Source organism: Micrasema longulum, unplaced genomic scaffold (genome assembly GCF_059751315.1).
Source record: "Micrasema longulum isolate JH-2025_06_02 unplaced genomic scaffold, ASM5975131v1 h1tg000928l, whole genome shotgun sequence".
Classification (NCBI taxonomy): Eukaryota; Metazoa; Arthropoda; class Insecta; order Trichoptera; family Brachycentridae; genus Micrasema; species Micrasema longulum.
Window position 1 is genome coordinate 267,708 of NW_028278119.1, and position 25,762 is coordinate 293,469.

General features: G+C 32.3%; 1 protein-coding gene across 1 annotated transcript in view; it reads right to left on the bottom strand.

Moving 5' to 3' along the window:
* LOC148278107 (filamin-C-like) overlaps positions 1-24,783 on the bottom strand; it is a 99,218-nt gene extending 74,435 nt beyond the window's left edge. The window contains 1 exon segment of the mRNA XM_088231888.1: positions 24,476-24,783. The gene's annotated coding sequence lies outside the window, so the exon portion shown is untranslated.
* Between the last annotated feature and the right edge of the window lie 979 nt (positions 24,784-25,762).

The following is a 25,762-nucleotide window of genomic DNA, read 5'->3' on the forward strand; positions in this document are numbered from 1 at the left end:
AATGGGGATCGGTGCTATATGAGCTTCTGACGTCACTGCGACGTATGTAGATCTATTGTGACGGGCCCACTTTCCACAAGTCACTTTGTAAAGCGCCCTTAAGGTATTATCTTACGAAAATGGCCCAATGTAGGGTAGACTGGGTACGGTTGTGCCAGGGTACGGTTGTGACAGTCGTCGTATTAGCGAAACTATAAGGAATAGCGGAAAGGCTGCAAGGCGAGTGAAGAACGGCGTGCCCATCTGAACGTTTTCCGCAATATTGCGTCAGCCATCGCGCGACACTAACGTCTGCAGAGGCCTACATTACTTTTGTGCAGAAAAAAGGAAGTATTTTTAAAGCTACCGCATATCCACTTAAGTAAATTATTAAAAAATAATTGCGCCTTTCTATGTTAATGAAAACTCTTTTCATCAGCCACGTGTCACTAAGTTTTTAAAACTTAAGAACTGTAAAATGTTTTTTTTTAAATGTAATACAATAGTTTCGATTCTGAAACAACAGCGCATCTCTCTCTTTTACCGACAGAGCAAAAAAGCCCTTGAGAGTATTTTTATAAGTCGGGAATAGAGATGCAAGGCGGTAAAATTACCACAGTATTTTACCAGATTTTGGTAAAATTACCACGGTATTTTACCAGATTTTGGTAAAATACGGTATTTTTCGGTATTTTACGGTAATTTTCGTTAAGAAACGAATATGATATACTAACTTTTATTTTTCGAAGATATAAAAAATATATGTAGCTTTGTTTTAGGACACGTTACATGACAGTGAAAACCGGCTTAAGATCCACCTAGTGGTTGTCGAGATTATTTATAAGTATGGGACGTTAAAAACGTAATAACCTTTTTTATAAAAAAAAGTGAAAAAAGTACATACCAAATGACTTTGAACGTCCCATACTTATAATAAATCTCGAAAACCACCCGATGGATCTAAATCTGGTTTTCGCAGTCAAGTCAAGTGTCCTAAAACAAAGCTACTCGTATTCGTTATACAGGATGTTCTTTAAACCCCTTCACATCCGAAACCACAATGATCAGTATGAGCTAGAAGACATATTAGCATATTTAAAAAATATTTAGGACAAAATTAAATTTAAATAAAATATTTAAAAAATAAAATGGTTGCTTACTTCTGCAGGGGAGAAGTGAGGGGAGCGCGGCGCAGTGTCAGACTCCCCCCTTCCCCCACCTCGTTTCACCCCTGCAGAAGTAAGAAACCATTTGCTTTTTTTGATATTTTATTTTTTAAATTTTTATTCGTTCTTAAACAAAATTTTAATGGGCCAGTATGTCTTCTTGCTTAAACTGACCATCGTGGTTTCGGATGTGACAGGGTTTAAAGAACACCTGTTTATTCGAAAAATAAAAATTAGTACGTCATATTTGTTTCTTACCGAAAATTGCCGTAAATTACGGTATTTTACCGCGCCTTTAGGTAAATTACGTAATTTTACAGCCATAGTAGGGAATAACGTGAAACAAATAATATATGTTTAGAGCGGATTTTTACGATTATAATGATACATTTCTCAATGTATTCACACAAGTTTTCATTTATAATTTTCGGGTTAAAAATGAGCACACACGAAAGGGCTCGCAGTTGGAATGACGTTATTTTGACGTCACGCGTTATGCCGGCCGCCTGCCCTTCAAAAAAACATTGCGTTAAAGTTTGGCGCTAAAACGTCATACGTGCCGTTTGTCCCACAGGGCGCGTAACATCTCGTTTTCGGGTAATTCAAATTACGCATATTTTAAACCTTTGTTCTAGTTCTAGTTCCAACTCTAATGTATGGGAGCGAAGTATGGAATTGGAAAAATAATGATGAAAGTAGGTTGAATGCTGTCGAAATGCGATCCCTCAGGCGAATGTGTGATAAAACGATGTATGATAGGTGCACAAATGTCGAGATCCGTGAAGTGTGTAAGGCTGAGACATGCATTATTAACAGAATTAAGAAAGGGGTGCTGCGTTGGTTTGGACATGTAGAGCGAATGGACAGCGAAAGAACGGCTAAAAGGATCTACGATGCAAATGTTGATGGATGCAGAAAACGATGAAGACCGAGAAAGACATGGCACGATCAAGTCCATCAAATACTTGAAGATGGACATGTCAAAAGTAGGAATAATCGGCGTGCGTGCATAAGAAGATGTATGAATGTAGAGGAAGCGAGGTATGTATGCCAAGATAGAGTGTTATGGCGTTCTATCCTCTCTGCCTACCCCTACGGGGAAACGGCGTGATGGTTTGTTGTTAAACCTTTGTAGAAAATTAATCCCAAATCGCACGAGAAAAATATTAATACTGTCACCGTCGTAATTTTTTGCTTATTTAAAAAAAAGTGAAACGACCCTATTCTATAGATTTTCATGGCCAAGCTTTTGTTCATCTTGACCCGCAGTTCCTCTTACCCCATCTGACCTTATATTCTAGTATTTTCGAACATTTTGTCCGCTGTAGCATAGTTGTCTACAAACCTAAAATATGAAAATAAAATGTCGAAAAACATAGATATTTTATTATTTTTACAGTATTTACATCAAACAACTTTTAAAAATATATATTTTTAGTTGGAATTAGAAAAAAATGGCAGTAAACGGTTAATAAGTGGAAATCACGACAAATCGTGGCATGATCGAGAGCTTTACACTGTCCATTGTTAAGTAGTGAATAATGAGAGAAAGTCGAGGAAAATGTTATTATATAGATATTTGACTCTTTGAAAAAAAGGGTTTTATTTCTGACCGCGCATTGATGTTCTTATTACGAGTCTGTAATGTCTTTTTGACTGACATTTTTTTAATATATTTTCTTGGATAAAATGCAAGTAAGTCATACAATTTTGCTATTTTAAAACGGCGTCACATATTTTTTTTATGTAAATAAGCATTAGATGAAAACAATTATTTTCAAAGGTATTTCTGATTGAAAATATACTAAAAAGTTTGTCCCGTCAGTACATAAATTCGATTTTACTTTATAGACATTTAAGATGCTCTGTTATCGGAGCCCAGTAGCTTAATCACAAATAACTATCGACTTGCTAATAAGCGACGTGATAACAATTTCTCACCATGGTTATTTATCGTATTCGCGATCACAATGGAACATCCGTGAACACCTAATATTAAATGTCAAAATATTTACGTTTCGCGACGTATAATCCTGCTGCGCAATCATATATTTGAATTTCACCAATGTAAATATGGAAAATATTCCAAAACTGCTATTTTTATTTATTATTTATCATTGTATTTATTGCATTTAGCCAGCGGTTGGCCAGCTAAATGTCAAGAAAAACAGTCGTCATAGTAATTGTAATTTAATTTTCACTTTTTTGTATTAGATACTCCTTGCGATTTTGCAAATGCAAAATATTGCATTATTTTTTATAATAAGCGCCGATTTTTCACCAATGAACTGTATTTATTTACGAGGAAAACTAAAAAACAAACCGACACAAGCGTTGCCTTAGAGATAACACACGCGTTGACTTATGACTGCGATAACTTAAGTATGTACATTATTTTTATTTTATTTATTTTATTTATTTCGAATACAAACAGATGTACAGGTTAAATGAATATTTAAAAAAAATTATATATATATATAAAATGTATACATAGTAGGGCCTGCCATCCAATTATATGTATTCACTAAATAATACTGTAATAAAACGACGACGGCTTGAAGTTTAAACTATATCAATAATAAATATACTATATATCAAAATAAGATAAATATGGACAAAACAAGGAGATAGTGGAAAGGAAAAGAAGGAAATTGATAAGGAGTGGTAAAGGATGATTGAAGGAAAGTGAGAGTGGAAAATTGCATTTGATTTAATGATTTAACGAATTATGAATGAAGAGCATGAATCAAGCCTATTAATTCTCTTCTGTACATATTGTATGGAGTATTAAATATATCAAGACTATTAAATTTTTTGTTAAATGTTTCACATATACGAGGGATTGTAAAATGTTTCCGATGATTAGTTTTAAATTTACGAATATGGAAATTATTGTTCATTGTGATCGCTAAAATGCTTAGAACGTTTTTAAGCTCGTCGATAGTTATTTGTGATTGAGCTACTGGGCCTCGATTATAAACGCTATCATCGGCACATATCGAGACGGTATAAAGTAAAATCGATATTTATGTCAAAAATGTGTATATGTGAATGAAAATTTAAAGTATCTTCGTCGCTAACCTGTAATTGAACACGTTAAGGAAACAAAATGTAAACATATTATATTTTTCACTCAGAAAACGTAATTTTACTTTGTAGACAAAATTGAAGATAAATGTGTCGGTTAATATAAAGAATGGTTCATCCTGACTATACAATTTTTCTGTTACAGATTATCGCAATTCGATTAATTTTTTCAAATGACAATATCTTAAGAACGATTTTAATATAATCGATGTTAGAAAATATCAATCAAAATGTTTGACCAGAAAGTTTTGAACATAAAAAAACATTTAAATATATTTTATATAAATAAAATAATAAAAGATATAGAGTATCCAGTTCACGGGCGAAAAATCGGCGTTTACTATGAAAAATAATACAATATATTGCATTTGCAAAATAGTAAGGAGTATCTAATACAAAAAAGTGAAAATTTAATTACGATTACCATGGCGACTGCTTTTCTTGACACATGACTTGCCAACCATCAGCTAAATGCAATAAATAGTAAGATAAATAAATAAATAAAAATAGCAGTTTTGGAATATTTTCCATATTTACACCGGTGAAATTCAAATATGTGATTGCGCAGCAGGATTATACGTCGCAAAACGTAAATATTTTCCCATTTATGATTAGGTGTTCACGGATGTAATTCACATTGTGATCGCAAATACGATAAACAACCATGGTGAGAAATTGTTATCACGTCGCTTATTAGCACGTCGATAGTTATTTGTGATTGAGCTACTGGACTTCCATATTCCCTAATCAAAAATGTTTTTCCGCTGTTGCAACTAATTTAGACCTAATGACATTTCTTCAATGGGCAATTATCATGGATATTAGGTGTTTACGGATGTTCCATTGTGATCGCGAATACGATAAACAACCATGGTGAGAAAGTGTTATCACGTCGCTTATTAGCACTCGATAGCTATTTGTGATTGAGCTACAGAGGTGCAATTCTGAACCGCTCTCGTGGCACGAGAAAAAAGTTTTTCTCGTGTATTTAGTGTGTAAATACGCGCGATAATACGGCCGCGAGAGCGTTTGGAATACCACCCCAGATGTTCCCTCACCGAGTATAGGTCGCTGCAGCTTGAGATTTCAATACGTACATTTATAAAATACATGATATGTTTCACAGTTTTATCTTTTATCATCAGTATGTAGGTGAAATAATTCAATTAGACGAATCTCACCCACATAAATAAAGGTTTCAGCTTTTTAACTTCACAAACATCAACAGATGAAATAATTGAAGGAATGTTCAAATGAAAGGAATGTTCAATGTTCAAATATGGGCAGAATGGTAAATATTACACAGTGTGTAAAGTGGCCACTTAAACCAGCCAATGACAGGTCATAAGCCCTGTAAATGCCTAGACTTCCATATTCCCTTATCAACAATGTTTTCCGTCACTGTTGAAATAAATTTAAATATTGAATAATAATTTATTTCGTCTTCCCCATTCAGATACGTTTGTTAATCCGCCTGGAGTACGAAAATCATCCAAATATCTTGTATTTGTATCTCTTGGGTGCTTAGATTTTGAGCTTAGAACTGTCCCGTAGGCGAGTGGCTATACTGGACTGGGAGGCGGACGATCGATATACGGAGCGCCCGACGCGACGATATGATTAGCGTGTGTCGACTAAACTAGCGTGGGAACCCTTCAGCCATGGCTGCCAAGGTTAATTATCCCGCGAGTGAAAGTGCCGTGTCGTGATGACGGATTGCTCAAGCGATGACGTCATCATTCGCGTACCATCTTCGGGTCAAACAATATTTGCATGTAATCTATTTATGGTAATAATTATATATTTTTATTTATTCATATTTTATTTTTATTTTATTTTATTAGGTAATTCAACAAAGATACATACTAGAAAACATACAATTTAAAAGCATTCGTCGAAATAATTTAACATGGATATATATCTTCAATCCTTATATTTTTTTATTCCTTTGTAAAAATTTCTTTTAATTGTAATGTTTATAATGGACTTTGTCCGTAAATAAATAAATAAATAAATAAATTATAGAATTACACAAAATAGATTTATACGTTAATTTGTAATACAATTTTTTAAATATTTTTGTTTATACAGGATACAATGCAATAAAAAATAAGTTGTACGTGTGTGCTTATTGAATAAGATATATTCCTAAGAGATTATTCGCAAAAGCTGAGAGAGTATCACGAAAAATGACAATTTTATTGTTTCGGCAGTATATATTATATTCCCGACACATGCGGGCCATAGGTGTGTGGTATGTAGAATTATTTGAAAACAAAGGCAGTTTAAATATTTCCCGATGTCTGAGTGTTCTCAATCCTGCATTTATTTGTATTTTATTTAGAAGGTTAGTATCTACTTTGTAGTTAAATATTTTATACAGAAATTTTAAAGAATACCTCCTACAGATAAAAATTATTACACAAACATACATTTCGATAAACATCTGACAACACGCTTAATAGTACTATATATAAATCTATGTAATGTCTCGCAGCAGTCTCCTGCAATGCTCTCTTCCCTTGGACAAAACCCACACTTATACACTTCTCCTGAAAATGGCTAACACACTGAATCACAATATTAAAATTAATATTTAAGGAATGTTTTTAGTTTGTCTAAATTTTTGAAGACAAGAAATGGATTCAACCAATAGACAGCTGTTAATATTAACACATTACAACAGAGATAGAGAATATTCAATATAGAAGTCTAGGCATCTACAGTGGTTATGACTTGTCATTGGCTGGTTTAAGTGACCATTTTACACACTGTGTAATTTTCACCTTTTTTTTTTTTTTGCACCACAACAGGCCAGGAGGCCCAATTACAGTGGTGAATTACATTACCGAACAACCAGGCTTGAGAAAAATCACATTTTAATTTTTGTGTTCTCACCGGGAATCGAACCCGGAACCTTCCGTGCGTGAGTCAAGCGTCTTAACCACTACACCACGGAGGCCGCCAATTTTGTATATATTTGAACATCTTTATTCCTTCAATTCCATCGTTTGTTGATATTTGTGAAGGCTAAAGAGATGAAACCTTTATTGATCTGGGTGAGATTCATCGGTAGCTCAATCACAAAAACTATCGACGTGCTAATAAGCGACGTGATCTTGCTGCGAAATCACATATTTGAATTTCACCGGTGGAAATATAGAAAATATTCCAAAACTGTTATTTTTATTTATTTATTTATTATTTTTAGCATGCCATTCATTGCATTTAACCGGCGGCGGCGGTTGGCGAGCCAAATGCCAAGAAAAGCAGTCGCCATAGTAATTGTAATTAATTTTTACTTTTTTGTATTAGATACTCCTTACTATTTTGCAAACGCAATTTCTTGTATTATTTTTTATAGTAAACGCCGATTTTTCGCCAATGAACTGTATTTATTTACGAGGAAAACAAAATACAAACCGACACGAGCGTTGACTTAGAGATTACACATGCGTTGACTTATGACTGCGATAACTTAAGCATGTTCATTATTGTTCATTGTGATCGCTCAAATGCTTAGCATGTTCCTAAGAACGTCGATAGTTATTTGTGATTGAGCTACTGATTGAATTATTTCACCCAAATAAACCAGCCAACGACAGGTCTAAGCCCTGTGGATGCCTAGAATTTTATATTCCTTTCTCTAAATTGTTCTTCGTCTATATGTTGTAATATGTTGATATAAACAGCTCCCCAAAAGGGTTGAATTTAGTTCTTGTCTACAAACATTTAGACAAACTCAAAACATTGTTGATAACACTCCACCTAGTCCAAGAAGTATAAAAATTGGAAAATATTTTCAGGCGTTGCCTGGCTTCACATCCTAGACCATGGCATATGCAAACATGACATCGGACAGCGGAATTTAAAACATAATAAGTAATTTCAGCCCTATGGGAAATTGGATACAAAAAATGTTTTTTTGCGCGCGGTAAAAATTAGAGCATTAAATTGTACGGCAAAGTTTCTTGAAAATGTACGAAAAAAATAATTTAATTAAAACGAACTACTTTAAGCGCCATTTCTGGTTCAAATCAATCAACCAATGATAAGAGACTTGTGAGTGATATCCGGTTCGCTTACCGTAAACGGACCAATTGGCAGAACTGACAGATAATTTAATTTCTAAGAATAAGCGGAAGAGAACCTCTGACGTCTCACGCAGATTTATTTTAGAAATACAAAACTTTAAAAAATCACAGCGCTGATAATACGATATATAAAAATAAAAATAATTTGTTTGGCCTTGTTTATTTACTTATTTATTCATTTATACAAATACATAAAAAATATTGATGTTTTTTGTTGATATTTCTGGATAAAATTCCATAGTTAATGATTATGATAAAATTATAAATAAACTTATCAATGAATTTTATAGGTTTAGTTTTACTTTTTATTATTTTGACCAACGAGCGCTTTTGCCTAAGTAGGCATCTTCAAGACTGTATTGAAATATGTATTTCCCACACTGTTGTATTTCGCCGTGTGTTTTTTTCCCACTTTTTAAATAATAAAAGCTTAATCCCAACTTCGGTCCAAAAACTCCCAAAAATGAACTGTTTAGCAAACTAGTTATAAATATTTATGTTTTCTGTCCCGTGTTAAAATACTTATTTGATCTTATCTCCAAAACATGTTAAGAATAGTATAAAAACTGTGTAAACAATTCACCAATCTCGAAGATGCCTACTTATGCGAAAGCGCTCGTTGGTCAAAATAATAAAAAGTAAAACTAAACCATGGAGTTTCATTGATAAGTTTATTTATAATTTTATCATAATAATTAAATAAATGCACATTACAAAAAAATACAATAAACGCGTATCTCAAACTCTATGAGGCCAAGGGCCCTGTGTTGAGTTGGGATACAACATAATGGAAAGTGGAAGCACGTACATAATTAAATAATAGCAACAATTTAATAATATAAACATACAGCAAAAGCAATTAGTAATGAGAAAATGTTTGAAAAGGCTATAAAAAATGGATAGTGGAGCTAGGTAGAAGTAAAATGGATTGTCTCATTCGCCCATACCAATACTGAATCAACTGCTCCACAACTGTATAACCTATGTTAGGTTTTTGTTATTTTCATTGTGTGTTTTGTAATATAAATAATTTAGATGTACATAAATACCTTGTTTTTAAAACTGTCTAAATATTTGATAATTATGTTTGTTTTTTAAGTTAGTCTTCTTTGTTTATTCTCAAATGTAATTTCTAAAAACCAAAATATGAAGTGTCCTCGGCACGGGAAACCCCGGTGAGGTCACATTATTTTTATTATTAATTATAGTTTGTAAGCGAAAAATATGAATAAATAAATAAAATAAATAAATAAATACATATATTTTAAATGGAACCTGGACAACACGCTTAATAGAATATAAATCTATGCAATATCTCGCAGCAGTCTCCTGCAATGGTCTCTTCCCTTAGACAAAATCCAAACTTGTACACTTCTGAAAATGGCTTTCGTTTTTTTTTAAATTTATTTATTGGGGATATCAACAGTAATACATGTAACAAAAATACAACAAATAAAATATACAGAGAATAAAACCAACGACAGATATCCACGGAAATACATTAAATACACGTACAATACATACTAGTGTGTTTGTGTGAGTGTAAGTGAGTGAGAGGGTGGGTGTTATATTGGAATGAGGGTGGACATGTGTGTAAATATTGCACAAGTGTCAAGTGTCGAAAATATAAATATATTTAAAATATTAAGAATTAGAGATAAAATACAATAAAATAAAATAAAATAAGATAAAATAAGACTTCATTATTGAAAATAAGTATAAGACAAAAAAGTATGTTTTAAGACGCGCATTTTAAATGTTATTTTTTTGTAGAACTGAATATATTCACCCAGGACATTGAACACTCTCGGGGCCACAAAAGAGAAATTCCTCTGAGCAAACGTCGTACGTGTTCTTGGAATTAAATAATTCAAATTCCAGGAAAACCTCGTACGAGCATTCTGCTGGGATCTATTCTTGTAGCCGCATGACCAGAAATGTGTCAATGACTCTAAAAAAAAAATTTGTCTAATGTCCAGTACCTTCATGGATTGGAACAATGTCTCAGATGGAAAAGTGGGGGGACAACGTTTAATAGCATTTATTTACATACTTGAGTACATAAGTTTATTGTACATTATTTGAGACATAAGTCCCAACTCCATGGGACTAAAAGTCCTGTGTTGAGATGGGACCAGCAATTATTTGACACAGACGCATGAGTATATCACCACAAATATAGGATCAGAAACATAAAAAATAATAAATAAAAAAAATATATGGCACATCAATATGGTAAACAGTAAACTCAAACATTCGGAAAATCATCAAGGAGTTTCCTACTCAAATCCCTCCCACTAAGGAAAATCCAGTCCTTAACTTTTTTCTTGAAAACAGTTTTTGTCCTTGAGAGCTGAATACGCTTTTACAAAAAAATATTGAACACTCTCGGCGCGATAAATGAGAGATGTTTCTGAGCAAGTCGTACATTGTAAAGATATCGCATTTATTTCAAACTTCGAAGCAGTTTTTCTGCTATCAATATGTATGGTATTTTTATTAACTGATGCCCAGTGGGCTAAATTTTCTAGCATACTAGAAATACGTACATTTACATTAATATACTTTAAACACGGTGATTGCAAAACCGTATTATTGAACATTATAATGTCATTTCTAGTAATGGCGATACGCACCGTCATTTTGTATCGATCACGTACACGCATTGAAAAGTATCCATAATGCAGAACGACATAAACTGTCCATAAAACAGCATTTCCACCATTTTGAAAGTGTTCCAGTTGTGTAAACTTAAGTACGGTACATCAATTCAACTGTTAGGACTTTTTTAAAGTACCTACTTGTAAGACCGGAAAATGAAGGTGATACCAATTATTTTTACAGTAATGTGATAAGTAATGTCAATGGTACCAATATTCAATACAGGAAATCCGTAAAAAATCTCGGAGTACGAATGGAACATCTATGCTGGCGAGCTCATACTAATGAATTAAGCCGCAAAATATTTTTCAGTCTACACTCACTTAGAAGATAGCAAAAATTCTTACCCATTAATACTAAATGCACTTTGGTACAAGCATTACTTCTACCAATTCTAGATTACGCTGATGTTTCCATGACTGATTTGAGCTGTGGGCAACTCGATAAACTTGAACGACTTCAGAATACATGCGTAAGGTATATTTTTGGTCTTAGGAAATACGATCACATTTTTGATCATCATAGGCAACAGAAATGGCTCAAAATTAGACAGCGGAGAGACTATCACTCCCTCTCATTTCTGTTCAATGTACTTCATAGTCCTAACGCTCCTATATACCTGTGTGAGAAATTTCAACGCTTATCAGTTCATGGTTTACCTCTTCGTTCTAATTCTTAAAGCACTCTCTTAATACCCATCCACAATTCCTCTTTCTTCTCTAACTCATAAAGCGTCCATACGGCTCCATTGTGGAATCATCTCCCATCCATCATCAAAGATGTTACTACAGTATCTCTATTTAAATCACGTCTGAAGAAACATCTCCTTTCTCGTCCTTAATCTCTCCTCCTTTCCTTTTTCTTCTTTTTTCCTTTTTTTCCCTTTTCCCATTGAGTAATAGTATTGATTTATGGTAATTCATATACAAATACATTTATTTATATTTTTATATATCTTAAGCATTTTTTATCTTTATTTTCTATTAAATATGTTTTAAATTGAATTCTAAAGATAAAACTTTTATTGGTTGGTTGGAAAAAATTGCCGTTTGGTAATAAGCCCGCCAATGTACGGTTAAAATTATGTACAAAAAGTTAAATAAATAAATAAGTATTGGACAAAAAAGGTTATGTCTTTGGGCAGAGGAGAGTTGCATTATTCATTATGGATATTATTTTTTTGTGGGATATGAAAGTTTGTTTACTAATGGTTGTAGAGCCCTACGCAAACTTTCGCGACATCGCAGCGCGAGTGGGATGTTTGCTGCTGCTAGACTTCCTTATATGGCTGGTTGGGTATTACAATAACCGCCCAACCGATGGAATGAAAATATTATTATTGTAATTTAATGTTACCTTGATTATAATGTACGAGGTTTATGATTACTTCGAAGGAATGGTTATATATTTGTTAATAGTATAGTACAGTAAGACTGGTCTTCTTACATTCATGTAACAAAAAAATATCAAGGTACGCCGCGATTGGTGTACCAATGCAAGTGCCCTATGCGCTAATATGTGCGGAAAGGGAATAATAATAATGATTAAATAGATTTGCGTGGAAAATTAGATAATTAAAAATAGAAAATATTTTTAAAAATTGGATGCAGAGACAAAAAAAATAATGTAAATAATTCAAAACAATGAGGATAACATTAAGCACTATCCTGGATTCTAACCTAAAATATTGAGTACTTTCATCTCTGACGTTCTGAGCAGTTATTTGGTTTTTCTATTTAGTTTTTCTACTTGGTTTTTTGTATTTTTTATTTTTCCTCGCCTTTATTGTATGCCCCATAATCGGTCTGACACATGTTTTGTATATCCGAATTATGTTTCCAATAATCATGTGTTTATTGTACCATACGACATTTCTTAGGCATCCAGATGTTTACTCATTGAGATGGATATGTTCCCATCATCACCATGGCTGCATCATATGCGTGGCATGTGATGTTAATGACCCTATCTCCCTTAGTAGATTCACTACTTTTTTATTCTTAAAAGCGTTTTTTTAAATATATTTATTCTGCTTACACGAGAAAAGGTTTTCGGCGTATATATTGTTGTGCTATATTTAGTTATAAAGGTGCTAAACTTGCTTTGTTTCTTTGTTGTTCTCAATATGTGTTATTTTTTTAATGTTAATATTGTTTATGTCCCGAATCGCGTTGTTGTAACTCCTGGAAATGTAATTCAACGTATTATACTTTTAAAATACTTTGTATTACATGATTTAAAAATAATAAAAAATTTTAATGAAAAATGAAAAGAACAAAAACTCTTTTTTTCTAAAATATATTGTATTGCCCTTTTAAGGAATATTTTCATTTTTTTTTAATATTTTTTATTTCCTTTTTAAAAATTTTAAAATACTAGAAAATAAAAAAAGTAAATTCTAATCTCTTACAGAATATCTTATTTTCTTTTTCTTATATTTTACAAAAATATTATGCCTGTCTATTTACTATAGGAGAAAAAAATTCGTAAACATTTCTTGTACACCCATGCCTTTGTGGGATTTTTTTGTTTACTATTATTACTGTTAACATGTATTTTATTGCTATGTAAATATTCTTTATTTTTTTAATACTCTGTTTTACCACTTATATTATATTGTAAAAAAAAATAAGAAAAACTAGGGAAGCAAAAAATGTTGAAAATTGATATTTTTTGACAAAATAATTAGCAGCAAAGCAATGAGGAACTTCAGTACTACGGGAAATTGGATACAATAAATGTTTTCTTGCGCGCGGTAAAAATTGGAGCATTATATTGTACGGCAAAGTTTCCTGAAAATGTACGAAAAAAATAATAAAAACGGACTACTTTTAATGACGTCACCGATTTATATGAATCAACCTAGACCAATGGGAAGAACTGACCGAGAAGAAGAGGAAGAGAACTTGAGACGTCACAGGCGGAGTTATTTCAAAAATACAAAACTTTAAAAAATCGTAGCGCTGATAATACGATATTTAAAATTATTATTTTTTTGTTTAGTTTAATAGTCTCTTAACAAATAAAAAAACCAAAAAAAAGCCACTGAAATTCTTCATTTATCAAAATTCTTTCGCATTTGTTCTAATCACGAGGAAACTACAGAAACGCCAGTAGCTTAATCACAAATAACTACCGACGTGCTTAAAAACATGCTAAGCATTTGAGCGATCATAATGAACAATAATGAACATGCTTAAGTTATCGCAGTCATGAGTCAACGCTTGTGTAATCTCCGAGTCAACGCTCGTGTCAGTTTGTTTTTTGTTTTCCTCGTAAATAAATACAGTTCGTTGGCGAAAAATCGGCGTTTACTATAAAAAAATAATACAATATATTGCATTTGCAAAATATTACTGAGTATCTAGCTCGAAAAGTGAAAATTAAATTACAATTACTATGGCGACTGCTTTTCTTGATATTTGACTTGCCAACCGCCGCGCCGGCTAAATGCAATAAATAGCGTTATAAATTAATAAAATTAGCAGTTTGGGAATATTTTCCTTATTAACACCGGTGAAATTCAAATATGTGATTGCGCAGCAGGATTATACGTCGCGAAACGTAAATATTTGGACATTTATCACTAGGTGTTCACGGATGTTCCATTGTGATCGCCAATACGATAAACAACCTTGGTGAGAAATTGTTATCACGTCGCTTATTAGCACGTCGATAGTTATTTGTGATTGTGCTACTTATGAATCTCAGCCAGATTAATAAAGGTTTTAGCTCTTTAACCTTCACAAACATCAACAAACCGAGGAATTGAAGGAATATAGATGTTAAAATTTAGGCAGAATTGTGAATGTTACACAGTGTGTAAAATGGCCACTTAAACCGGCCAATGACAGATGTGTAAATGCCTGGACTTCCATATTCCCTTTCAAAATATTTTCCATCTTTGTTGTAACAAATTTAGAATATAAATACATTAAGCAAATAAAACCATCAATACAATATTTTTCATAATACTGATTAGATTCATCAAATTAAGCCTACTTCAAATAAAGATCTTTAAGCGTAACACATGTTTTCGTATTAATATACATAATATTTATAGAGTCACATTATTAATTATAAAAATCTATCGCAACAAAGACGGAGAACCTTTTTTGTGACTTATACTTACTGTGAAAAGGTGCTAATTTCGAAATCGTACGCTAATGGCGACGATTGTACGGAATAGCCATAACTTTCTAAATAAGTGCAAGGCATTTACTTCGTGAATAGGTATGCGAGAGGAATACAATAATGGCTTTAATTGTGTGCTCTCTTTTCCTCTTGTACCTAGTCTTGAGGTATTTAAAATAAATTCCCTAAGCGAACTGCTAATATACGCCGCCGTTTTCCCTTTGAAAAGGAATGTAGAAAAGGTCATTAAGCTTTTTATTTTATTGGACTAAAATAACATGACAAATAAAACTAAATATAAAAGATGTGAAAAATGTGCAGTAATCTTGAGTATGCCTCATGCGTATGGAGTCCGCAATATCAAAATCATATAAATTCAATAGAATCTGTTCAAAAAAGTTCTTAAAGAACCTTCTGTATAAGTTCCAAATTTCTAACCCACGTTCAAATTCTAATTACGAGCAACTTCTAACTCTTTTTCAATTTAATTCTCTGATAAAACGCCGCGTTGTTTTCGATATATAATTTCTGTATAAAATATTAAACTACAAAGTAGATAATAACCTCCTAAATAAAATTCAAATAAATGCGGGATTGAGAACACTCAGACATCGGGAAATATTTAAACTGCCTTTGTTTTCCACACACCCATGGCCCGCATGTGTCGGGAATATAATACATACCTACTGCCGAAACAATAAAATTGACATTTTTCATGATACTCTCTCAGCTTTTGCGAATAATCTCTTAGGAATAAATCTTATTCAATAAGCACACACGACGTACAACTTATTTTTTATTGCATTGTATCCTGTATAAAAAAAACATGAAAAAATATGTATTATAACTTAGTATATCAGTCTATTTTGTGTAATTCTATAATTGAAGATATATGTGCATGTAAAATTATATCGACGAATGCTTTCAAATTGTATGTTTTCTAGTATGTATCTTTGTTGAATTACCTAATAAAATAAAATGAAAATAAATAAAAATTAAATTGGGACAACATATCCATGGCTTAGTTCCATAGAAAAACAAGTAAAAATTTGAAGGGCTTGAGTAATTTTTTTAAATAATTAAAATTTATTTATTTATAAACCCCTTTACGTTACAAAATATTTTATGGCGGCCTCCGTGGAGTAGTGGTCAAGACGCTTGACTCACGCACGGGAGGTTCCGGGTTCGATTCCCGGTGAGAACACAAAAATTAAAATGTGATTTTTCTCAAGCCTGGGTGCTCTGTGATGTAATTCACCACTGTAATTAGGCCTCTTGGCCTGTTGTGGTGCAAAAAAAATGTAAAATGTAAAAAAAAAAAATCTTTTTTTAAATTCAGATTCTATTGTTGGTGATAATATTTTTAGCATTTTTTGTAAACGTTGTCTGACTCTTTTGTTTAGTTTTGTCGGGCAGTTAATTGTATAATTTCAGTCCCTGTAACTCAATCACAAATAACTATCGACGTGCTTGAAAACATGCTAAGCATTTGAGCGATCATAATGAACAATAATGAACATGCTTAAGTTATCGCAGTCATAAGTCAACGCGTGTGTAATCTCTACGCGCGTGTGTTTTTTGTTTTCCTCGTAAATAAATACAGTTCACTGGCGAAAAATCAGCGTTTGCTATAAAAAATTAAACAATATATTGCATTTGCAATAAGGAGTGTAATACAAAAAAGTGAAAATTTAATTACAATAACTATGGCGACTGCTTTTCTTGACATTTGGCTTGCCAACCGCCGGCTAAATGCAATAAATAGCATGAAAAATAATAAATAAACATAGCAGTTTTGGAATATTATCCATATTTACACCGGTGAAATTCAAATATGTGATTGCGCAGCAGGATTATACGTCGCGAAACGTAAATATTTTGACGTTTGATATTAGGTGTTCACGGATGTTTCTTTGCGATCGCGAATACGATAAACAACCATGGTGAGAAATTGTTATCACGTCGCTTATTAGCACGTCGATAGTTATTTGTGATTGAACTACAGGTTTATTAGTCTCGACTGTCCCTTTCTCGTTTTAAAATGTTATAAATATTGTTCGGATATTGTCGTATTGTGTCCACGTTTACTGCATTTTTTTCAAGATTTAGTTCTTCGTCTACAATTACATGAGTGGCTAATTTATGAATACATTTTAAGAAGATAATTCAAATAGATCAAGTCAAAGAAGGAATCGTGTGTTAGAAATACCACATTGTAAAACGAGGCTCGCACAGAGACATGCATATTTTATAGGCCCAAAAATATTTAATTCTTTTTTTACTGATAATATTTCATTGATTCCAAACTTTCAAAATTTTCCTTCTTTTAAAAAACATGCACTATCCTGGATTCAAACTAAAGATACGAACTCTTTTTTTCTATGATTTATTTTGTTGCCCTTTAAGAAATAAGGAATATTTTTGTGTTTTTTTTTTTAATATTTTTTATTTCCTTTTTCAATTACTATAAAAAATAAATACCACATTATCTTTTAAAGAACATGTTATTTTTTCTTTCTTATGTTATACAAAAATATTATAACTGTCCATTATTTATTATAGGAGCAAAAATTCATTTACATTTTCTTGTATACCCACGAACAGGCCATGCCTTTGTGAGATTTTTTGTTTACTATTTTTCTATTAATATGTATTTTATTCATATGTAATTATGCTTTATTTTTTTAATATTCTGTTTTATAATTATGTTTATTGTTAAAAACAAAAAAGAAAAAGTCTAGTTGATAGAGTTCAGTTATATTTAATTGTTTAAAATGTTTTAAGAGTTATTTAGTTACTGTTAGATTAGGGAGGTATATACAAGCTTCGATTTGTTTTTTTTGGAACAGAAACATTGGCGTTCTTATGATTTACACAAATACTAAAATTGTGGGCCATTTTCACCGAGATGTAAATAACTCACTATTAGAACATGGGAATCAAGATGTCGTAAAGATTTGTGAATCCGCACACTAGCCGCGGGACCACAACCCCGTTAATTTTTTTTTCTGTCTTTGTAGTCTATTTACGTCATTTTGATTTCCTGTTTCCCATAGTAGATGCATATAACATATTTCATATTACCAAGTATGTTAAAAAAACACTCTTTTTTAATTCTACACAGATATGACTCTTAAAAAATATTGATTTTCTCTTGTTAGACAGATGTTTTCGTATGCAAATAAATAAACTTCACAATCTCTCAGCTCCACAGCTAATTAAAACGTTGCGATAATTTTCATGAACAAATTTCCTATTAAAACTAGTAACCTCTGTGTATATATACCTTATGTTTAAATACAACCCGAAATTTGTAAAAAAAACTACAATTTTAACTAAATTACTACTACTACTACCATCACGCCATTTCCCCGTAGGGGTAGGCAGAGTGAATGGACCGCCACACACGTCTATCCTAGCTTCTTCGACATTCATACATCTTGTCATACATGCCCTTCGGTTCTGTCTGCTTTTGACATGACCAGACTTAAGATTTTGGTTTATCTGATCATGCCACGTCTTCCTCGGTTGTCCTCGTCTCACGTTGCCGTTCATTTTTGCCATATATACGTGTTTTACCATTCTTTCGTCGTCCATTCGTTCTACGTGACCGAACCATCTCAGAGACCCTTTATTAATCTTATCAATTATACTTGACTCAGATTTACACTCTCGCCTGATTTCATCATTCGTAACCCTGTCATACATTGATTTCCCACACATTCGTCTAAGAGATCGCATTTCAACCACGTTCACTCGGCTTTCATCCTTCCTCTGCCAGTTCCATGTTTCACTTCCATACATAAGTGTTGGGACTAAAGCTCCGTTGTGCACTGCCAGTTTAGCTTCGATTGACATATTTTTATTAGAAATTACTGTGCTTAGTGCTCCGTTCATTTTGTTGTCCTTTAACTAAATTATTCATCAATATTTCTGTCTTGGGTCAAAAAGGGCCAACGCAGGAATTTTTTTCATGCCAAACATTTTGTAGAGGGGTGATGTCAATTTAAAAAATATATTTACACATACATATATTATGTGGTAGTGTTTTTTTTATTGAAAATAGTTTCAAACACCTCAAACAGTTTATTATAATGTCCCAAAATAGCTGTAAAATTACTCTGCCGTAATGTTGTGATTTATGACATTGGCCCTTTTAAACCTAAGCCATAGATTTATTTTACCCCCTTCAAAGTAATCACCATTAGAGGCAATACACATATGCCAACGTTTTTCCGAATCGTCATTGCCTTCTTGTAGGCCGATTTCGGAATGGGTTTAAGATCCCTTTTCGAATTTTATTTTATCACCTCAACCGAGTGAAAATGATTTCCGCAAAGTGGTAATTTAATTGTAAGGAACAGGAAAAAGTCAAACGAAACCAAATCAGGTGGATACGGTGCATAGGAGTTGTGGTTGACCGCGTAAAGATTCCAATTCTCCAGCCTGTCTTTTTTTTCATATGAATTTATTTTGTGAAGAAAAATATGAATGTTTGTGGAGATGTGCGGCTAATTATACATTTTATTTGGGTCATTTTCTACGATCAAAACAAAACAGCGCACCCGTTTGACAGATGACCATTTGGCAGCATGTTTACGAATAGCTGTAAGTAGTTTTGAACCAAACTACGGTAAGCTTGCTGAAAATATGCAATGTCATGTTTCCAGCGCGCTTTTTGGGTGAGTATTCTAGTGGAAAGTTATAAATTATCTTCAATTTTATCTACAAAGTAAAATTAAGTTTTCTGTATGAAAAATAGAAAATGTTAACATTTTTTTTATACACATGTTCAATTACCAGTTACCGACGAAGATACTTTAAATTTACATTCCTACAAATATACACACGTCAATATCGATAGTAGTTAATACCACCTCAGTATATACCGTTAAAGATAGCCGTTCATAATCGCGGCCCTGATACTACACAAGTAATATTTACGGATTGTAAAGCAAATAATAATTGCATGTTGTTTGCTATAATATTTTGTTTGAAATAATAATTTGTTTCATTTACAAACTATGTTTATGTTTGTGTGAGGTCATCATTAATTGTTGTTATTAAAATAACTTGATATTGATATTATACACACACAAGCATCCATACGTTCATCTACTACCTGTATCTAATGAATTGTTGGTTGTGAATTTTTAGTGATAAATATAAATGTTCATGAAAGCAGAGAGAGAGGGGAGGAAGGCAGAGTTGGCTGTTTACTGCATACCAAAATAAAACAGGGACGAGTTTGAGTTTGAGTATCGTCTATTGTCTTGTTAACCTTAATAATAAGTTAAGGAATGCTGGCATTGTTTTGTTTTTTATATTTTACTTTTTGTGCTGTTCCATGTTCACTTAATTGCCATACTTACTAGTTCTTTGCTCAATGTATTATTATTGAGTTTTTTAAAATTATTTTTTATTATTAAATTTTTAAAATCATTCTTATGTTGTTGAAATTCCATTTGTCGATGCGTTTTGAAGCTGCAAGACTTTGTGTGATGTTAGCTATCATATTATTTTTATCATATTATGTAAATGTTTTCAACTATCAAATATCTAAATTTAGTAAATGGGGTCTAGAATTTCAACCGTCCATGCGCTCAGTAGCTGCAAGAAATGTTGTTATCTGACTTTTAATTTTATAAATTTGCTTTTTATTTCGTTTTCAAAATATCACTTAAACTCTAAACTTCATTGTCAAATAATTTTTTTAAAAATAAAAATGTAAATAGGGGCTAGATTTCTTATTGTCCATGCGCTCTGTAGCTGCAAGACGTGTTGGGATATTTATTTATTGTACAGCGCCCTTGAGGTGATTTTCACAAAAATGGCGCCATATAAATTATCCAAACATTATTATTATTATACTGTCTTCTCCCTTTTATGTACTTTTTATTCTATATTTATATTTCTTTTTTAAAATTTTTCCCCACTCCTTCTGTATCCATATTAAATTAATGTGAAATCTGTAATTGGTCTTACTTTAAAAAAAAAAATTCTTGTACCTCGAGTTTGTTAAAAAGACTATGATTTCCATAATAAATAAATACATTATCTATGTTTATTTTCGATTAATACTTATTTTTACTTTCAGTGTTTAATGAAACTAGTCTGCAAACATTTGGACATACTCAAAACATTGTTGAATGAACTACCTGGTAAAAGAAGAAGCATAAAAAAATTGGAAAATTGTTTTCAGGCGTTGCCTAGTAGGTGAATTGGTTCAGCCAGATGAATCTCACCCACGTGATGAATGTTTCAGCTCTTTTACTTCACATAAGTCAACAGATGGAAGATTTGAGGAAATGTGGAAGTTCAAACATTGGCAGAATGGTGAATGTTACACAGTGTGTAAAGTAGCCACTTAAACTAGCCAACGACAGGTCGTAATCCCTGTAAATGCTTAGATTCCCATATTCCCTTCTCCAAAATGTTTCCCTCTCTGTCGCGATAAATTTAAATATGAACAATTTGGACATACTCAAAACATTGTTGACTTAGTAATAGCCGCCAAAAATTTCAAAAGCAGGTCGCTCATAGCGGCGAATAGTGATTTTATTTACAGGAAAGCTATAAAAAAATATAATATTTTTGTACCTACATTGGAGGTACATGATATAATGTAAGTAAATATACTATAAATTGATATTTTTCTGTGGTTCTGTGTGATACAAAAACCCCCATCCATGAAATCAACTCAAACGATGTAACTGCGTGATATATTGTCCTAATATTATTTCAATATATAATTTATTAAAAAATAAAAACCAGTATGAATTCCGTCAATATTAGGTATTCAATTGGAATGTCAACTGGCCGCATTGTTCTAGTAATTAATAGTGCCAAAAACGGCCGCGTGGAGCGCTATATGCCCTGCAATATGACGCATGAAAGTAATTATGGTCTTATGTCAAAAGTACCATCTCAAAGAAAAATAGTCCTTAAGAAACAATGTTTGACATACTGTTTTCCAAATCAAGAATCTTCAAATAATTTGTATAATCTGCAAGTTTAATCCAGGAGTAAAAACCCGCACTGGGGTTAATACATTCAAAATATAGTATACATATTTGTATGAAAATTAAGCTGGAATAATCGGGTAGTTTTTTGGCTCACCGCAGGCGCTGGGCGCGCTTTATTAAAATTTATATTTATATTAGGATAAAAATACAAACGGTGGAAATGATTTAAAATAAATGTTAATTATTTATTTGTTTTTCTGTAAATAAAGTTACAATAAAACATTATTATGGTTAGTCAAATATAACGGTAAGCTGCGCATAATCGCTTCAATACACGGTTCGCCCCTGCTCATAGTGGTTAAAACTTTGGCCACCCATAGTACAGATGATGAAAAATGCTTGAAAATAGGTGGGTCACTAACTGTCGCTAACCAAATTCGGAGAGCCAACAAATTCTTGCTATCCTGAAGTAATTAGTAATACACACACCTAACGTGCTTACCTGCCAATGGTATAAGAACTTATATACTCAGTGACTTATTTAGGTGTATAATTTGTAGTGGGTACTTAACCGGTTTTCGCTTAGCGTAATTTGCATACATATCTCAAATATCAACCACATACCACAGCGACCGACGAGTTTTGCTAACTGAAACTAACGTAACTTTAAAAATATGATATTTAATTATAATAATAAAAATACTTTATAGTTTTATTCCACTTTTATTTATAATTATTTTATAATTTTTTTACCAGTGACCGGGTTTCGTTGTGACCGACATCGTCAGACTGCTGGGAGACTAAACAAATTTCTATGTTATATACAAGTGCAAGCAGGGGTTGTAAATCATGATTTCATATAATTGAAATAAATGTGAGAAATAAGTCAATTTTGAAGTCGAATTGAATTCTGACATAACTGTCAGTTTCCGAAACGAGTGACTAGATGCAAAAATAATGTCGCTGGATTCTGCCCTATTAACTAGGCGTAAGAAAGTTGCCACTATTAAAAAATTATAAGTTATTATTACTGTCTTCATAATTGACAAATTTATATAAAATCATGTTCAAGAAGCTGGAGATTCTACGTCGTCCCCCATACTCCCCTGACCCTGTTTCAACTGATTATATATTTTTTTGGAAATTAGAATAATTCAACAAGGGAAAAATAACGCGAGGAGTCTGTGACAAATGCCTTCATAACATTTGCCGACTTCCGCCCACAGGACTTTAGCAGCAAATGCAGCAATCAACTACCTACACTAAAATGGCAAAACTGTATAGATAATATGGGACAATATTACAATTAATTCAATAAATTAGCAGGCCACATTCAAGAAAATTCGACCCTACGGGTTTCATGTATTTGGTCCTCCGAGCCTTAGTTAATTAATTTTTGGATCAGAAAACGATTTTGTGTTGTTTTGTTTGATTTCGACCAGATGATTTTGGGTTGTTTTGTTTGTTTGATCAGGAAATAATGTTGTGATAATTCTGTTTGATTTTGACTAGATTATTTTGTGTTGTTTATATGATAATAACTTGAGTTATTTTGTTTGATTTTGACCAGATGATTTTGTGTTGCTTCGTTTGATTTTAATTAAATGATTTTGTGTTATTTTGTTTGATTTTGACCAGATGATTTTGTGTTGTTTTGTTAGATTTTCAGGTGTTTGCTTGATTTTTATCAGGGGTTATGTTGTTTTATTTGATTTTCAGATATTCTTGTGTATGCTTGATTTTGAATCCAGGGGCTGATATTGATGTATACATTTTTTGTGTACTTGTCAATACGCAATTTTGGAAAATCTATTCAAATCTTAATCTAAATATAATATTGTTAATAATTTTGATTGATTTTTGTGAGTTTTTTTGCAAAGATTTGCTTGATTTTATCCAAAGCATAATTTTGTAAATATCGCTTGATTATTTTGCTAAATTATCAATTCGTGGGATTCACGAATCGTTGAATCCGGAAGCAAATCCATTGAATTTGAAACAAAACTGTCGGTTCCTTTAAAGTCGTATAAACAAAAAGATCGTGCATAAAGCCAAACCGCATTCAGCAAAAACTTATTGAAGTTTGAAATTCAACCTGTATTATAGAGGTTTGCAGAATACTATTATTGTGGCATTGTATAAATAATAGTAAGTAAGTATTCACATCTTGAATCAACTGGTGGCTGTGGAATCTAGGGCACAGCACCGGGTCGACAGTTATACTCATAGTACAACAGATTCCTCTCAAATTCTCACATATCATCTCCGAATTTCTGCTTCTAGTCTCACTTTCTCGACTCGACAGTGGATGACGCTTTCATTCCATCTTCCCCACCTCGTCAGCAATCTCCAGAACAACTTTAAATACTAAAAACACGCATAAACACACCTTATAAAAGAATCCGGACAGCGATCTCGGCAATGTAAATTCCTGGCGGTGTCAAGTATAAAATTCACCTCAAAAACAAAACAAAACACAAACAAATAACATAAAAAACACTTAGAACTTGTTTCTATTTACTTGCGCACAATTTTGCATCACTTTCGCGAATTTTTATCAAGTTTACCGACGCGGAGCGCGTATATTGTAGAAATTTGAAGCCATCTTTACGTGCGGGAAAATTGACTTAAACTGACATTATACCGACTCGCGGCGAACTCTCTAACTTGACCGAAGTGTACGGTGTAATAAACGACAGACGTCCGAATGGTTGGTCGTATGTGTGCAACGGGACAAAAAGAGAGAGAAGAGAGTATACCTGTTGCACAAACACACCTGTTGAGTTACCTGCTCGATATGCGAAGATCGTGAATACACGTACGTCTCAAATTATGCAGTACCGTCACGGGGCATTCATATTATATCTATTGATTAGTAGATAGTGGTATTTTAAGTATTTCATTAGATATTATTGTAAATAAATGTTTTAAAAATACCCAAAATTCAAAGGTTTATATGTATAATAAAATGGAGTTGTGGTCTTTTTTTTATTAACAAAACATGTTATGAGATAAAATTAATTATCATAATGTACAAGTGTACATACATATATACTAAATCTTAACATAGAAATACCATATTAGTGAACTCGTTAAACGTATTAGAAAATGCATATATACATATTTATTAGATTAAGGAATATTTTAAGAATCAATAATTTAAAACTAGCTCAATTGTACAATTTTTAATACAATATGGTATTGTTGAATGGGGTGGTACACATGCCGCTATCTAAACCTTCTTAAAATAGTACGAAGATTCATTATCAGTCAGTCATCAAGTCATTTTAAAGAAACCCTCAACATTCAATACGAAAAATCTACATAAATTATTTAAAGTTCACTCAGTAAACACTATTTACACAATTATTAAACTATACAAATTAACGAAGAAGAAAAAATAAACGAATTTGAGATGAATAAGTCAATCAGATACCAAAATATTCCCAAATTCCACATGTTACCGTTAAAATGGTTTCGTTTTCAAAGTTATGAAAAATTAAAATAATATCCCAATGAACTAAAAATTATTACATCACTAAATAAATTCAAAGTAAATTTTGATAAACTTTGTGAACCCGATATACAGCATTCGACTTTATTTAGTAAAACTTTAACATTATTATATTTACATATTTTTTTTTATATATATTTGATATATTTTTTTAATTCTCAT